Below are 11,914 nucleotides of genomic sequence, written 5' to 3'. Positions count from 1 at the left end.
CACCTGCAATATAAGGTGAAAGAAAGCTATTAGACGAGCCATATATGAAGGATTTTACTGTTTAACAATTGTTCTCAGGTTGAAAAAAGTTTCAACGTAAAGTTCTGCGGAGACTAACATTTTCCCCCTGCTTGCTTAGGTACCAATCAAAACATTTTGCATGAGTTAGAAGGATGACAAAGAAAAGAATTCTCCACATTTACCTGAATAAAATAGGCATTTGTAAAGTGGGAATTTGGGGGATGGGGGCGCTAATTATGTAGATTGGCAGGTAATTATCTTCACTTGACATTGCACAACATACCCAGCAGTAATTGTAATTTGTATGGGATTTCTGACAGCAAATTTGTAAATCTTAAAAACAGCATAGCCTAATTTCTCCCTGCTGAATACCCCTGGCCTAATCTATCAGGCCAAGAGGTTTTGATGGACACTGGCTGGATAAATAGCCTAGGTGTGAGGATATGAATGATCACAACAGACAGTCAGCCTTGTCAAAAGCAATCAGAGAATTGTAGAATTCTCAGATTTACTTTGGTTTTAAACAGGCTGATTTCTGGGGCGCCTGGGTGGCTCAGCCGGTTAAGCGGCCACTTCGGCTCTGGTCATGATCTCGCGGTCCAGGAGTTCGAACCCCGCGTCGGGCTCTGTGCTGACAGCTCAGAGCCTGGAGCCTGCTTCCGATTCTGTGTCTCCCCCTCCCTGACCCTCCCCCGTTCATACTCTGTCCTCTCTCTGTCTCAAAAATAAATAAACGTTAAAAAAAATTTTTTTTTAAAATAAACAGGCTGATTTCACAAAGAAATTTATTTATTAGTTTTTGTCTTCTCCCTTTTCTCTTTTTAAACGTTACCTTGGGGTGTGTGTGTGTGTGTGTGTCCCCACCTTAAAGCTCTTTGCCATACTTTAAGTTATTTGCTTTGTGTTTTTCTCCTCTCAAAAGTAAACCTAATTTTCCCTGGAGGTGGTAAGGTGGCAGGTTGCTCACAAAGGACTAGAGCATTTGCAACCCAATCGGCTTTATTTTAATGGAAATTTACAATATCACTACTTGAGCTCTTAGAAGGTAGAGTGAATAGAGACTGAACTTCCATTTGTTTACTTTCTCTTATCTTCATCCCTACTCTAATACTTGTTTATAAACTGCATGGAGGAAGGTGATTAACAAAGATAATATAAATTTTCCAAGCTGCAGGGAGTGAGGAAAAGATATGAATGTAAAATGTGGAATGCTAAACATTTATGCTCTCCTTTAACACTAACTTTATTTTTTCCTGTTGTGCGGCTGCTAAATGGAAATTTTATTCATTGGTTGAATTTAATAAGTGTGACCTGCACAGAAATAATTTTGCCTATTTAATGAAACTCCTGTGGGAGGATGTAGAAGATGCTTAATCATTCATAAATGTAAAATTTGCCCCCAACCCTCTCAGGTGATGCTGAACAAAAATTATAGTTCACTTGTGATGTTCAGTTTTATTTTTTCCATTAAAAGTTATGATTCAAGTAATCCATTACCAGAAAGGTCATAAGAAAGATGTATGAGGTCAACAAATAAATGTCAGATATGATCTTAGAAATTAATGTGGGCTTTGAAAAATAAAAATGTTAATCAATATGCCTAATTAAAAAAAAGAAAAAAAAAGAGTTCACTAAAGAAACACCTGAATAAGCAATCTAAAGGAAAAGATAAAAACAAGATGTTTTATTTTGGTAATTTAATTGAAATTACATTACAATATCTCAGACTTGGTAAATTAGTAGTAACTTGATTAGATAATGTCAGGTTTTCTTCTAAGTGTGTTTTATAGAATATTACACAGAACGTTTTTATTACAGTTTTTATGGATTGTTATAAAAATTTGACTGTGTATTTAAACCATTTGTAATACCTTTATGGAAAGGAAGGGAGGGCAAAAAAAATAATAACTGGAAAAAATAAAGAAATAAGATTATAAGAAGGCCAGGTCATTTGCCTTGTTTTAAACCCAACTTTAAGATAGAAACAACTATTTGAATAAATGTCCAGAAGCTACAGTACAACTGGAATATACTAGATTAGTATTTCTTAAGCTGGAGTTTATGATTCACTGAGAGACTATAGAGTTTTAGAGATCCAAGTATTCTATGATAATTTTTACAGATTTGAGTATTACCAAATGAGCATCAAAGTTATCTTTCAGTATAGTTTTCAGTGATAATTCTTAGTTTAAGAGGAATTTAATAGAATAAAATATTTACTATGTAAATCAGTATTTATCCACGTTTGCGGGGACAATTGCATTCTCTGGAGTTCAGAGGGATCTTTTTGTCTTTTTTCTTTACGGGAGTCTATATTTTATTCAGTTGTGAGAAACATCAAAACAGATTTGGATAAGAAGCAAAGTATTAAGCAATATGAATGATTAGACTAAAAGATACAAGCATATACAAAGGTTGGCAAACTTTTTCTGTAGAGGGCTAGATGGCAACTATTTTAGATTTTGCAATTCAAGAAGCAAAATCAAAGATATTGTGTAGGTATTTATATGATGAAAAAGAAAACACATTTCCGGATTTTTTCAAGTATTTATTTATTAAAATTTTTTTCATGTTTATTTATTTTTGAGAGACAGAGAGAGCGTGAATGGGGGAGGAGCAGAGAGAGGGAGACACAGAATGGAAAGCAGGCTCCAGGCTCTGGGCTGTGAGCACAGAGCCCGACATGGCACTCAAACCCACAAACAGGGAGATCATGACCTGAGTCAAAGTCGAATGCTCAGTCAACTGAGCCAGGCATCCCAGACTTTTTTCAGTTATTTAAATGCGTAAATACCATTGTTAATTAGCCGAGCAGACATACAAAAGCAAACAGTAGGCTGGACATGACCAGTGAGTTATAGTTTGCTGACCTTGTTATATATCAAAAACTACCTCAATTGATACCAATTTGAGAGTCCATTACTAAAATTCTTCTTCTTATACCTTACTTCAGTATGTCCCTGTTTGACCAGGACAGTGCCGGTTTACGTCTTTGTCCAGTAAAGTCACTGACAACAATTACCCTCAATATTAGATTATGTGGTTACCCTAGTTATCAGGGATATTCCTGACCAGCAATGTAAAAATCTCACCCTTAGATCACAAAAGGTGGACTTTGTAAGAGATGCAGGTCAATGCACATAAAGTCCTCAGGCAACTTGAAAAGAGCTCATAATCTTCTCCATGCAGGAATCATCATCATCCACTTCATTAAAAAAAATTTTACAGTGTGTCTTTTTCTGGAAGGTCCCAGTTTGGTTTACATTTAGGAGATTTGCTTTTTTCTTTGGATCAAAAACTTTAAACATACTTCCACTTAAATGCCACAAATAAGAGCTCATTATATTACGTTCAGTAAAAAGTAGTATAAAATGTCACATTTAGAGCCGAATATACACAAAATAAAAAGAAGAAATACTGTGATGAATGTCATAGAATTCATGAAGTGGGTGACTTTTTTTTTTTTTTACAATTTAACAATATAAAAAAAGAGAATATTTTGAAATATTCTAAAATTATGGGCAGTTGAGTGAAGAAACTTAAAAGTAATAAATGAAACAATTTAACTGTAAAACATTGGACACTTTTCACCTGATAATGCTCTCAAAGAAAATTGTATGTAAAAAATGTATATAATCTGTCCAGTGTGATATTTGACATTAGGTATTTCTTATGACAGTAAAGTAAATATGATATGCTACATAACTTCAGAGATTATTGTTACAACGCAAAGGAAATAATCTTCATGTAAAGTCTAAATATTAACTCTGCTAAGCCTGTAAATTAAATGTGAAGTTTAGATTTTGAAGAGAATAATATATAACCACACAGAAAAAAAAAAAAAAACTGACAACTACAGTGAACCTATTATTCAGTATTTCATCACCAGAGAAAACATGGATGGATGCTTCAGTGTGCAAATTAGATTATTTCAATGTGAGTTCTCCAATATGATTGTCTGTGACCATCCATCTGGGAATTACGGTAAATTTTGACTACGGTCGTCAAGGGTAGTTGATTTTGTTAAACCTCTCGAAATGAAGCTATTGAAAAAACTGCTATAAAAATAGTTGCCAATCTAAGAAATACTGGACATTCTCATTGACTAAAAAATAATTTGGGAACATAACTAAAGAAGAGAAGTGATAAATTCTCAGCCACATGGACAAGGGCTATCAGTCCATAGATGGCTTAAGAAATACAAAGGGCAATTGAGAATGCTACGATATTGGAACACTTGCTTCAAGGCTATAGATGTTATTGGCAAAGAGGATGAACAGGACCAGTATTATAGCTCTCACCAAAGAAACTCTCCTTCACTGAGTCATCTTGTTTTGTAATACTTGAGCTATGCTCCTGCCATGTCAATTACCGGGATGCAGAGAGATGTTTAGTATCCTGCCTGTTGACATCTTTCCTTAAATTGCCTGGCATACTCCAGGCTCATTTTTTTTTCTATTTTTCTCCATCTTTTATTGGATGAAAACAAATAGTGTAACAGATGATTTGATTTTTTCTCTCTGTTTAGGATTTATATGTACTTCACAGCCAGCATTTTGTTATCCTCGGGTTTAAAGGCTCTAAGTCATCAGAGAAACACTCCCACTTGACTATAAATGTAAGTCAGACGATTATAATGACAGTGTCACAGGTGGAAAAATAACTTTCACTCTATTGTAATCAGATCCAACACTGACAAAGAATCATACATCACTTTGGTGTTTCATTGGAGATGAAGGCACCAGTTTATATTTTAACTTTTCGAGAAGGGCAGGAAGAGATGTCAACAGAAGGATACACTGGGGTTTAGTTTCAACCTGTGTCACAGATATTTAAAAAAATGATTCAGTGTAGTGGGCTGGAGCCAAATTATTAGAAGTAAATTGGAAATGGCATTTGCATTCCTTGTTTTCATTGGACTCATGAATAGAAGGCCTTGATCTCTGCATACTGACTCTCCCACAGTTCCATGACAAAGAACTCCCAGAGTATCACTCCTTTCACAAAGATTTAAAATAACCAGCATAGGGGACACAGGTGGCTCAGTTGGTTAAGCATCCCACTTTTGATTTTGGTTCAGGTCATGATCTTGCAGTTCCTGAGATCAAGACCCATGTTGGGATCTGCATTGACAGCTTGGAGCCTGCTTGGGACTCTCTCTCTCCCTCTCTCTCTGCCACTTCCCTCCTTGCACGCTGTCTGTCTGTCTCTCTCAAAATAAATAAATAAACATTTTTTTTAAAAAGATTTAAAATAACCAGCATAGAGAAATCAGATGGAACATATTTATTTCACTCACACCATGGTCAACTTCAATCCAGGGATGTCTAGATGTTCCCATTAGGTGTCTCTTTTTTTTTTTTTTTTTTTTTTAAGCTGTAACCTGATTCAATTTTAACCAGTATGCAAGTCGTGGTTATAATCATATCTGGCACAGTGGTAATTTCTAGGCTAAGATTCAAATCAGAAAGTGTATCTCAATCACATCTTCTCAAAGATGTGATGCCACTTCTCAGTCTTCTCCAGTCGGGCAGGTAAACAACTTCTGAAAAAGTTGCCTGTTAAAAAGGTCATTGCCATTCTGGCTTTCAAAGGTGTTTCTCCTTTTTTTCAAATGCATAAAGATACTTTAATTCGGAGTGAAATTTCTTAAAATGTATCATGTTCTTGAGAAAAGTTGCTCACACATTCTTTTCCCCTCTAACCTTTTTAACACTGTGCATTTCCTCCAGGAAATGTGGATATAATTACTTAACAGAGATATATGAGATATATCAAACATAGCATATATCAAACAGAGATATGCTAGATATCTGGGGAATAGTGATTGGCAAGATATGGCTGGTTCCTTCTCTTATAGAGTTATATAATATAGGTGGGAGGCACCCAGAGGAAAAACACACTGTGACAGAAAGAACCACACAGTACTGGGTGCTTGGTGTATTTAATGATGGGAAAATAGAAGTGTTTACATAATTATGGACTTTAAGTGGTAGGAATAGCCAGTTAAAAAGGCATCCAAGATTAGGAATGAGGACGGAGGTTTTAGGCAAAGTTAACTGTGTCTGAAGACCAGGGGGTCTGAGACAGCAGGAAGATTTGAATAATTCAAAGAGGATCAAGATGGGGAAATAGAAAGGAATAGATATGCAGGCGTTTGGGGTGGCAAGTGAAAGGGTAAGAGGCAAGTGTAATGGGGATGGTGGTAAGAAGGGGATGAATCCCCAAAATGTTGCTGTCTCCCTTCCTTAAAAACAACAAAACCACCACACAACAAAAGAAAACAACACACACACACACACACACACACACACACACACACAACCCTGAGTATTTTATGTTCATTATTTTTTAAATGTTTATTTATATCGAAAGAGAGGGACATAGAACGAGCAGGGGAGGGGCAGAGGGAGAGGGAGAGAGAAAATCCTAAGCAGGCTCTGTACTGTTAGCACAGAGCCCAATGAGGGCCTCTATCCAAAGAACCATGAGATCATGACCTGAGTTGAAACCAGGAGTTGGATGCTTAACTGACTGAGCCACCCAGGCACCCCCCAGAGTATTTTATTATTAATTAATTGCATTTTGTATTGTTTTTATGTTTCAAAGAATGAGGCATTTGAACATTGTTTCAGTAGTTGTGAGAAAAATGTTCAGGGTCTTTCTCAGCAGCTGAAACACTGCCCCTCAAGGAACTGAAAGGTTATTCACTATATCATCTAGTTTCAACAGTCTGTTCATATCCTGACTTCCATGAATCTCTTCATCTCTTCCTGGCTACAGCTGTGACTTGGCCCATCTCTGCCTCCACTGTCATTCCTGCTGTTGTGATCAATAGTTAGCTGTTATTAGACAGGCTTTTCCCAATATGGTAGCCACTAGCCACATGTGGGTATTTTCTTTTTTCTTTTCTTTTCTTTTCTTTTCTTTTCTTTTCTTTTCTTTTCTTTTCTTTTTTTTTTCTTTTCTTAAAATTTATTTTAGAGACAGAGAGACAGCAAGCCAGGGAGATGGGTAGAGGGAGAGAGAGAGAATCTCAAGTAGGTCCCACACTCAGCATGGAGCCCAATGTGGGACTCGATCCCACGATCCTGGAGTCTGATGCTCAGCTGACTGAGCCACCCAGGTGTGCCCACACGTGCATGTTTAAACATGAATTTAATTCAATTAACATTCTTTGGTCTCAGTTCTTTTATGGTCTGACTCAGTTAGACAAAATGATTAAGTTCATAGGGTGATGGTCATCTTATTGGATGCTTTCAGGTCATCTTGCCGCAGTCTGATGGGTCCAGTAAGAGATGAAACAAAACGTGATAACCTAACCATGAGGGAATCCCTAAATCTGCTGCTTTTAGTGGCAGAAGGAGGCTATAGACATCATGTCAGATATCATATATTCCAAGAAATATTTTCAACTATGCTTAATGCTGAAGATACAGAGTTGAATAAGATATACCCCATGAATTCAAGAAGACTGTTACTGGGAACATTGGTAACACTAAATGCAATTATAAATACCACAGTAGAAAAATGCATATGGTTCTTAGGATATAAAAAAATAATAATAAATTTCTCTGGCTGGGGCAAATGGTGAGATTTATAAAGAAGGTTTATAAAGGTTAACATGGAAGGATGAAGAGTAGTTACACAGACAATAAGAGGAAAATAAATATTCCAAGCATAGGAAATAGCAATACTAAAGGCTAACGGTAGAAAACAGAAATCAGGGGCTGTTCCTACTACCATTCAGTATTCCCAGGGTACAATGAGGAGGGGCAGTCTTGTAAGTTCCCTACGTCTTCCTTTTTTTTTTTTTAACATCCACATTGTATATGATTTAGTCTTTTTTAATATTGTTTTGATACATCAACAATGGTGGATATCTGCTCTTCTCATCAATCAAGCATCCCTTCTATCTTATTTTACTAAAATAACTTCAATATTTCTTTGCCAGTTGCCTACAGCTAAAGGTCTCCATTTTCTTGTGGTCACATGTTGGGCAGATGACTCATGTTGGGCCAATTTGATTCTCTTTCCAAGTGAGAGGAGGACCCAAGGTCAGAAAATGGTTTCGACTTATTGATTCTGATTATGGTGCCCTAAAGTTTATTCCATGTCTGCATTCTAGAATACCAGAGTTGTTTCCAAAGAGCCCTATAAGAGTTTACTTACCACCTGCCTTTTATTGAACACTTTAATCCTAACACCTGCACTATGTGCCTAATGACATCGATTGAAAAAAAAAAAAAAATCAAATACTTGAAAACACAGAAAACAGATGCATATTCTCAATGTTCTCTTCAGACTGTTTTATCTTTCTACCTCTCCAGGTGTATCAACCCTGATCTCTTCACAGCTACTTTGTGCCCTAGTTAGGTGTATTCAATATTTCCAAACTTGCCTTGTATATTTCAGCATCTAGGTCATTTTCCCCCATCCCCAAAAGTGTGTTTCCCCAAACCCTGTCCGAATCCTGCCCATGGTACCATATGTAGATTAAGCTTAGATTCCTGACCACTTTCTCCGATTACCCATCTCAGAATCATCTCTCTGTTCCTTGAAACTTTAACCTGAAAGATAAATAGCATTTCTTCATTTGTCATTTCCTACAGAAGAGAGTTTCACAAAAATACTCCTGGCTTCTTGCCCCACATCCCACTCTTCATCACAGCAGAATGAACTGATTTATGGATGAGATATATTTGCCCATTTGCCCATTTTCTTTCTTGAATCCAGAAACGTCTTCTTCTTCTTCTTCTTCTTCTTCTTCTTCTTCTTCTTCTTCTTCTTCTTCTTCTTCTTCTTTATAAAGAAATAAAAGCCCACAAGGAATTATTTGACCACAGGGATTATCTTTTTGTTTCACTACCTTGCTGGAATATTTACTTCTTGCATTTATTTACATCCCATCCCAAAGATCTTGTTACACAAAGATAGAGATAGAGATAGAGATAGAGATAGGGATAGGGATAGGGATAGAGATAGAGATAGAGATAGAGACAGAGATAGAGATAGATAATTTAAAGGTTTTTAGGCAAATTCTCGAGATTTCTTGTCACACAAATGCTGAGAGAATGGTGCCACTTAAGATTCCCAAGACTGATAAAATCCCAACACTCCCCATATTTGGAAAACACTTATCTTAATGTCTGGTCTTTGTTTTTGAAGTCTTCTTTTAATAGGGAAAATTATGTTCCAATAATATAAAGGTTTTCAAGAGTGACATTACATGTCATTATGGAATAATATTCTTGGAAGTAACAACACATTTTTTGCCAAATCATTCAGCTTATTTCAACAGTCTCAACATTCCCTAATGAACTAGTTTTGAGTGACTGGTTGCTGATTAATAGAGCTCTTTATTCATTGTTTCTGAAAAGGTACTATGATTTGTAGTAATGCAAAGAGCCAGAAAAAAAGGGGGGGGATCATAATACCTTTCTTTAGAACCATTACTGAATTCTATGTTCTGAGTTTTATATATATCAATTCGTAACACACAAACACACACACCCTCTGCCTGCTCTTTTTACTGTTTCTATGCATCTCAGTTTCTACATATATAAGATGACATTAACAGTGTTGTGAGTTGCTCAAGATAAATAGCCACCTGCATGCTTAGCTATACTATTTTTTAAAACCTAGGCAATGACTAAGAAGTTTATAGTAAAGAAGAACCTGTGTTAGTCAAACAATAGAAGTCTATAAATATGTGAAGAACTCGGAAGGAGTGAGATGATGGCAGGTCCTTGTGCTTGTGATGAAACATAAATCTGTTTAGCTTTCCATTTCATTAGCTGTGATGTAAGTGATCTTAATTTTAGTTAACTTGGTGGATGGGAGGGAAACTGGTGGGAAGCCTAGAAATTTCTTAATGTGTGTTTAATTTGATGCTTTCACATTGGTAACAATAAGAACAACAACAATACAAGCCATGATAATATATCAACTATCCATATTCCAGGCCCTGAATATCATATCATCCAGTAATTACATCTAAGTAAATATAAAAATTAGCTTTTATGAGCCTCCATTTTCAGATGGGGAAACTGAGTCTCAGGCACGTTAAATTGGCTATTAAGTGGAAGATCTAGGACTCCTAAACCGTATCAGAATGACTTCCATGTCCATATTTTATATGCTTAACCGTCATCCTCCATCATTTTCCAATGCAGACTTTCAAATCTTTTTCAATAATTGTGTCTTGTGCAGAGAGCATTTTCCTTAAATAAGCTAGCATACACATTGAGGACAGGACAAGAGTTTCTCAGCAAAATTTCTCAACAGTGACACTATTAACACTTTGGCCTAGATAAATTTGTGTTGTGAGGGGCTGCCCTCAGCATTTTAGGGTGTTTGGGTCCATCCCTGGCTTCCACTCACTAAATGCCAGGGGCACTTCCTCCTCAGTCATTTAATAAAAAAAAATAAATGTCTCCAGACATAACAAAATACCCCCATGTCAACCCTGCAGAGTAGGGGGGGGGTCAAAGTTTCCCCTCATTGAAGACTACTTCTCTAGAGGTTCATTTGCTTTTTAATATGAAAAAATTCTAGGCTGGAGTGTTGATATTGAGAAACACATGTTTTGTGGCATCTGGCATGGTATACAATAATGTAGAATTTTTGTGTGAAAATATAGAGACCTTTTTCCTAATCCAGTATGCCATTTAAGAACAAAAAGAATGCAGGAGGTTATTTGTGTTCTGATCCAGAGTCAATTGATCCAGAGTCAATTTTATATGCATACATTTAAGAGAATTCTTAGAACTTCTCTCTCTCCTCATCTCCCTTTCTTTCTGTTTTCTTCTTCCCTGGATCCCCCCTCTCTGAGCCCTCTACACCCTTCTTTTTTTCCTTCCTGCCTTCCTACTTTTGTCCTTCCCTCCATTGTGATCTCTCTATCTCCCTCCTTCCTTCTTTCTCTCATCCTTTTATTTCTTCTTTCCTCCTTCCACTCTTACTCTTGCTCCTCTCCCTGTATTCTCTCTCTCGTTCTTTCCTTTATCCTCCCGTTGCTGAGGCAGGTTAAAAAAACACTTTATATCAGTACATGCTTTTAATTTAGTCTTGAATGTTCTAGTCAATTTTAGTAATTAACAAAAAGCAAAATATTTGAGAGGTTGTGAGTTTATGTGAAACTTTAGACTCCAGAATGACTTATATTACATTTTCTACAAATAGTTTGGAAATATATTTTATTTTAAGAGGAAATGACATACAGCCATTGAGGTAAAAATGCCAGTTGCTACAAATGATGCTTGTATTTAAAAACACTATCTGTACTGCTGATAATTTTGTATAGATAATATTTTACTGTTTTTTTTTTAATTCAACAGAGAGTGCTAGATCCAACAATTTAAATGACACTTATTAAACACAATAAATCAAGGACATTTGGAACCATTTACTACCTGTTTTAAAAAGTCATTCTCTTCTTTCTGTATTCCTTTGAGTCAATGGGAGCATCAGATAGTTATGATGAGAGGAAATGTTACTTTCTTTCACATTTTGCTATCTTTTCTTATTTGATGAAGAAACTAAGATTTTGTTTTGTTTTGTTTCTTTTTCTTTTTTTTTTTTTTTTTGTTTTGATAGAGAGAGAGAAAGAGCACACGTGAGACCTGGGGTGGGGCAAAGAGAGAGGGGGGGAAAGAATCCCAAGCAGGCTCCACACTCAGCACAGAGCCCTACTCTGGGCTTGATCTCACAACCGTGAGATCCTGACCTGAGTAGAAATCGAGAGTCAGATACTTAACCAACTGAGCACCCAGGTGCCCCCAAACTGAAGACTTTTAAATGATTTATCATTTTAAATGGTAAATCCATGCACAAGAAATACAAGTAAATCAAAGAGCAACAACCTACACTGCCTAGGCACCAAACATAACAG

Source organism: Neofelis nebulosa, chromosome 3 (assembly GCF_028018385.1).
Source record: "Neofelis nebulosa isolate mNeoNeb1 chromosome 3, mNeoNeb1.pri, whole genome shotgun sequence".
NCBI classification, from domain to species: domain Eukaryota; kingdom Metazoa; phylum Chordata; class Mammalia; order Carnivora; family Felidae; genus Neofelis; species Neofelis nebulosa.
This window is presented reverse-complemented; position numbering follows the sequence as displayed.